The sequence below is a fragment of the Pan paniscus genome, chromosome 2 (genome assembly GCF_029289425.2).
Source record: "Pan paniscus chromosome 2, NHGRI_mPanPan1-v2.0_pri, whole genome shotgun sequence".
Classification (NCBI taxonomy): domain Eukaryota; kingdom Metazoa; phylum Chordata; class Mammalia; order Primates; family Hominidae; genus Pan; species Pan paniscus.
Genome location: NC_085926.1, coordinates 50485809 through 50492474, shown reverse-complemented (window position 1 = coordinate 50492474; position 6666 = coordinate 50485809).

Sequence of the window (6666 nt, the reverse complement as noted above, 5' to 3'; positions counted from 1 at the left end):
TGAGCAGATGCTCCTTGTATTTGCTTAACTAGGTACTACTTCATGCTAGCAGAAGAGAGAGAGGAGTGTTTCCACCAAGCTTGGGGAGGGACAGCCCTGCTCACTTTGCCCTTTGTGTGGCCTGAAGAGCGAGAACTCCCAGCCCTGCCTGGGCCCAACTCTTGACTGTGCCTCCGAGGCAGCAGAGTAGCCTCCAATCCAGAATGACCTTCTGCAGCAGGGGCTTACCCATTCCCCCTTGGGTCAGCAGCATTGAAGGTTTCATGGAGGCCTGGGCTGGAAAATGCCCTCCTCCATTTGGAGTATGTTCAAGGCTGGCAGCCTGGCTTCTGGGGCAATAGATCCAGACTGAGAGGGGCTCTTCCAGCATCTACATTCTTAGGTTACTCCAACCAGCTGGTGAGGAGCCCCATGCCTCCTTGCTCTCTGCTCCCCCACCCTAGCTCACCTCAGGCCTGGAAACAGGCAGAGGTCTCAAAGGCCCCAGCTCTAGGGAGAGCAATGAAGACTGCAGATGGGGCCATGATGCTGGGGTGGAGAGATCTACACCTGTGCTAATAGGAAAGCTGGATTGGTTATAAGGTTGAGAGCATCCCTTCCCCTCCCTGCCCGGTGTCCAAGAAACTCAGGTGGAGGGGCCTGAGTGCCAGCACCACCCCAAGGAGGCAGGCGCCTCACCAAATGCAGCAGGGCTGCCTCTCAAGCCCTCCAGACTCCCATGACATGATGCTCCTCCTGGCCCTGCCTCCACCCCACACAGTGCCATCCTCCCCTGTAGGTTCCAAGAACCACCTAGCTTCATCCGTCTTCCAGGTTCAACAAATGGAGTGCTAACTGCCCCTCACAGGAACAGCAGCCATCAGTTAAATTAAGTGATGGTAGAGCCAGGTCCTGCCCTCCCCACAGCTGCCTAGCAGAGGCTAATTCCCTAAGGAGTTGATGAGCAGAAGCCAAGAGGTGCTTTTTGCAGAAGCAGAAGACTTGAGGACTTTCCTCAGGGTGCTTCCCCAACCTGTGTGCTGAAGAAGATACTTCCTTGGGTCTACAGCCTTGATCTCTCCTGCCATTTCACATCCATCTACACTTAGGGCAGTCACTCAAGTGCCTTCTGTTGTTACCAACAGGAAGGTGGATGGCATGAGGTATGGCCCTGCCCTCAGAGAGCCTCCTCTGAGGAAGCAGACCCCTCACTCCTAACACAGTGGGCAGAGCTGGCTTATTCATGAGATGCATCCCAGGCCCTCTCGTTTCATTCAGCAAGTCGCCAAAATCCTCTATGTCTCAGTTTTCTCAGTTGCAAAATGAGCAAGTAAGTTAGGGACAGTTGTATTCAGAATTACTGACAACCGGATCCCAACCATGGGCAGGGAAGGGAACTGCCCAGGAAGCTCTCCCCCAACCCCCTTGGTGGGGGAGGCTGGGCCCACTTCTCACCCTTCTCTGACTGGCCTGGAAGGGCAGCTATCAGAGGAGACAATTTGCCATGGCCATTCCGCTGAGGCGTTGATGGGATGCTGGGCAGTGATGGAAGGCTGCCTCGTCACAGCCCGGCTTAGCCTACCACCGACACTCTTCGCTTCCACCTAGAGGCAGAAAAACACATCTTGTGGAGAGTTAGAGCTGCTGTCAGTGCTGGCCAGGGGCTCTGAGGAGACTTTTGTTTATTTGGAAACCATTCAGACACCTAATGCTCTTCTGAAGGGAGAATTTCTCTCTTTTATTTGTCCTCATTTTCTGCTGCCAGAGTGGGATGAAGGCCTTAGGGGAGGGGCAAACCAGCTCTGGGCCCTTGCACTACACACATCAAGGCACGTGGGACACGGGTGGCACCAAGGGGCCTTCTACTCCCCTGGGCAGATGTTTGGGCCAGGGTCCTCTCAAAGAGGGTTCTGAGGGTTCTGAAGACCCCAGTGGCTGGGAGCAGGTACAGAGGATGGAACTTAGACCTTAGCCTGGAGCCTTTGTCTCTTTGCTGACTGGAAGCTTGAGACCAGCCCTGCCCCTCCATGGGCCTCAGTTTCTTCATCTATAAAATGAGCAGGTTGATCCCGACCTCTCTGAAGAAAACTCCAGACTGTCTGGAGCAGCTGCCAGTGGCAATGGGGACAGCTGAGGCAGGGGCTCCTGGTGGGAGCAGACCCTCTAGCTGAGCAGTTGCGCCCATCTCCATCCTATTGAAGCTGGGAGGACCTCAGTTTTGTGAGGGTAGCTGAGGCAGTGAAGGTGAGGCCGAGCTTCCCTGTGCTCACACAACCAATGATCAACTTGTTTCTCCTCCTTCTCTAAGGACAAAGCCACCCAGGGTCCTGGAGTCCTGGATGCAGGGGTGAGCAAGCTGTCCTGTCCTGACACTGCCCAGCTGAGCCTTGCCCCATGCTGCCTGTGAGGCTGTACCACCTCTCTCCCTGCCTCTGCCAGGAGCTCACTTACTCAGGCATGCACCCCCCAGGGGAGATGTGCCTGCCCCCAGGGAAGAGGGCCAGCTCACTTCTGTCTCAGGCCTTTGCTCAGACCCTCTGCCAGGGACACTCTTTTTTCCCACCTCCAGCCATTCATTTGTCCAAGCCCTTCGTACCCTTCTGTGCCAGCTTCAAGGTCCCCTTGTCCAGGAAGCCTTCCCTGATCACCTGGGCCTCCTCAGAACACTGAGGGACCACTTGCTTTTTTTCACTGACATGATGTAATTATGTGTGGTTTGAGGTACTCACCATGTTTTTCCTGTGTATCACATTCCCCCACCAAGTGGGGAGCTCCCAGGGGCCAAGGATCAAGCCTCTTATACTTGCCAGAACCTGCTCAATTAACCAGCCTCCTCCCTTGCTCAGTCAAATAATCTGAGTTCAGAGACTTGGGATGATGGAGGTCTAACCAGGGGGCTTCCAGTGCCGTACAGGGAGGCATGATTTTTCCATGGCCCAATGCTGGTTTATGGGCTTCCCTTCAGAGGCCAGGATGGGGACATCAAGACCCATGGTTTGGGGTCTCTGAGACTGGTCTCATCCTTGGTCATAGGGAGACAGATCTGGGATGCTGACCCAGGTGTCCAGACTCAAAGCTCCACACTCTGATCTGCATTGACCACTGGGCAGCCTCAGGCAAGTCTCCTCCCTTTTCTGGGCCTCAGTTTCCCCTCTTTCTAATGAGGAAGTCCTATAGGTTCTGACTGTTTATGACCTGGGACTTGGCCCTAACTTTAATGTGCAGGTAGTGACAGCTTGCAATGTCTGAAAGGGTTAAACTCCAGCCCCCTCCATATATTATGGTAAATGGTACTAAACTGACCATCGGTTGATATTGCACCAAGGATCCTTGAAAAATTATTGACGTGTCCAGAGGTAGGGTCCTGTCTGATTGCATCTGGAGGCCACTGAGCATCTGTACCATGCTCAGACAGGGGCATTTTGGGGAGCATTGCATCCCTGGGTATCCCTAAGGAACTGATGAGCGAGCCATGGCAGCCACTGGCAGGTGCAAGTGCTGGTAGTCCCCCATACGTGGAATGAATCCCAGCTGGGGGCCCCTGGGGACCAATGAGTCCAGCACAAAGCGGGCAGAGAATAGGTACCTTAGAGTGGGCTGGATGAGGCAGGGACAGCAGAACACTGGCCAAGGCTGGGGCCAGCTCAACGGACCCAGGTGGAGGCAGAGCTGGGTAAACAGGGCTCAGAAGGGCAAATGTTGGCTCAAGTCATGCTCACCCAAAAGAATGTCCCCTCCTCCTCTCCCTAATGTGCCCATCCCGACCTATTCAACTTGCAAGACTGAGCTGAAATCCCTCCCCCTTTTCCAGGAATATTTCCCTGTCTGCCTGCATACACGGCCTGCCCTTCTTGGGGATGGCCGAGTCTGTTGTCTCCCCTTCGCTAAGCCCTTGCTGAGTACCAAGTCTTCCCTCAGGGTGTTAGATGCTTTGGGTCTTCAGACCATCCCTGCCACATGGGGGTGTCTCCCACTATATGGATGAAGAAATGGGCTCGCAGAGGCAAAATCACTTGCTTACACAACCTGTGATGTCTGATGTCAAAGCTGACACACCTCATGCCCAGGCCAGACCACCCTTCCTGGGCACATCCCTGGGCTCCCTTGACATGCCATCAAATGATTCTTTGTTTTTGTTTGTTTGTTTGTTTTTGTTTGTTTGTTTTGAGACAAAGTCTTGCTCTGTCACCCAGGCTGGAGTGCAATGGTGCGATCTCGGCTCATGGTACCCTCCATCTCCCAAGTTCAAGCGATTCTCCTGCCTCAGCCTCCTGAGCAGCTGGGACTACAGGCGCCGGCCACCACAGCTGGCTAATTTTGTGTGTTTGTGTGTGTGTATTTTTGGTAGAGATGGGGTTTCGTCATGTTGGCCAGGCTGCTCTTGAACTCCTGACCTCAGGTGATCCACCCACCTCGGCTTCCCATAATGCTAGGGATTACAGGCATGAGCCACCATGCCTGGCCCCAAATGACTCTATATGTTAATACTTCCTGTGCCCTCCCATGGCTAAGCACTGCATGAGGCTTGGAGGGGGTGACAAGGACTAGGGAGCCTCAGGGCTCCGCTCGACAAGAGTCCAGAATGGGCTGGGCGTGGTGGCTCATGCCTGTAATCCCAGCACTTTGGGAGGCCAAGGCGGGCGGATCATGAAGTCAGGAGTTCAAGACCATCTTGGCCAAGATGGTGAAACCCTGTCTCTACTGAAAATACAAAAATTAGCTGGGTGCGGTGGCACGTGCCTGTAATCCCAGTTACTGAGGAGGCTGAGGCAGGAGAATCACTTGAACCAGGGAGTTGGAGGTTGCAGTGAGCCGAGATCATGCCATTGCACTCCAGCCTGGCGACAGAGTGAGACTCTGTCTCAAAAAAAAGAGGCCAGAGCGCAGGTGTGTTTCTGAACCCAAGGCAGAGGCCACAGCATACTACTGGCCGGGGCAGGAAGCAGGAGGGACAGGACCAAGAGGAGGAGGCCCATCCAGTTGGGGGTGGTAGTACCCCAGGAAGGCTTCCTGGTATAAGTGGTATTAATGGGCTCATAAATATCTTGAGTTCAAATGGTAGAGGTAAAAGAGGGTGTTCCAGGCAGGAGGAACTGCAGGAGTAAAGTCCGAGGCAGGAGTTTTCTCTGAATAAGGAGCTGTCCAGCCTGTTGGTAAAAGGTGAGACTGGGCGCGGGGCAGGCTAGGGTGAGAATCTTGCCACCACAGGCATCCTGGATGTTCCTGATGGGCTTCCTCTGAAAGGGCCACAAGCTGTGGAGTCAAGGTTGACACCAGCCCCAGTCTTCTCCCCACAGCAGGGAAGAGCCAGGGGCCTCCAGGACAGAAAGGACTAGGGTGTGCAGAGATGACCTTCCTGGCTCTGGAAGAATCTAAATAGAGGCTGTGCAAACCCCGGGAGCTGGGGCTTGGGACGGGCCTCGAGTGGCACAACTGAGCCCATGGCCTGCTTGGCACATAGTAGTTTCTCCCTATGGCTCTATCAGTCTCTTCTGATCTGCTGAGCTGACCTCCCATGCAGAACTGGCACCTACCAGGCCCCCTGTCAGGGTAGCTTCACCTGCCCCTGCCACCCTACGTCTTCCAGCACAGGCAACTTGGGCCAGGTGGGCAGCCCCACATTTACCAATGTGCCTGCCATGGAAGTCCCCCTATTCCTTGGGAAGGCTCAAATTTTTCTCCCAAGATCTTAACGTGTGGCTGTAGCCAGCCACCAAGAGGGCTGAGGATGTTGTGAGCCTCAAAAGTTGTAATCCGTAAACACTTACCACTCGTTTACTCTTAATTACCCCCCCCCCTTATTTGTCTTCCTTTAACGGCCTGTCAACCAAAATCTCCCGCCTTTCCCTTGGTGCCAGCAGCCTCAATTAGGTGCACATCTGTGGAGGCTAGAACTGAAATACCCAACTGCCAAAACCCACCCACTGTACCTAGACTGACTTCATGTGCCTGACGGCCTGGGCACTTTGGGGATAGCGTTGCTACCCTGGTGTTGGAGGGCAGGGAGGCTGGCCCTCACATTTCTCAGGCCACTGCAGAGTCTGCCTTGGGAAGGCGCCCACCCCCACAGGGCACCCAAGAGGAATGATGTCCTTTATGATGGTCCCCTGGTGCCATGGGCACAGTTATTATATGTCCAGCAAACAGGTAAGAGAGGATATCACAGGCCAGCCCTACCTTGGGCATGAGGAAGACAGAGATGCTGGGAACAGGTCTCAGCAGGCAGGGCTGGGAAGGCAGCTGTTGAGCTCACGCTTGTCGACTCCTGAGCAGGACCCCTGCCCCCCTGCCCTCCCATTGTGTCCAGAGGTGGCAGGGGGGCAACTGGCTCAGTGAGGACCCTGCTTGTCCCCCCAAAGAGCTGGACTATCGTCTCCCATAGTTCATCAGGTCCCACCTGTCCACCAGGCCCCTGACCCCTGCGTTGCCTTCCTCTGATACTTTTTTTGGGGTCTCATGGTTTGGGATCTGCTGGCAAACCTGTCTGGCCCCTGAAGGCTCATTCAGGTCAAGGGAGGAGGACACTTCAAGAAATGAAGGAAACTGTTCCCTGTCAAGCCCTGGTTTGCTGGGATTGGAGAAGCCAAGGCAGGACTAAGCAGCAAGGGAAGGCTGTCCTAGGCCCTATTTCCAGCCCCTACCCCTACCCTTTTCAGTCCAGGGGCTACTATTCCCTTTCAACTGCAA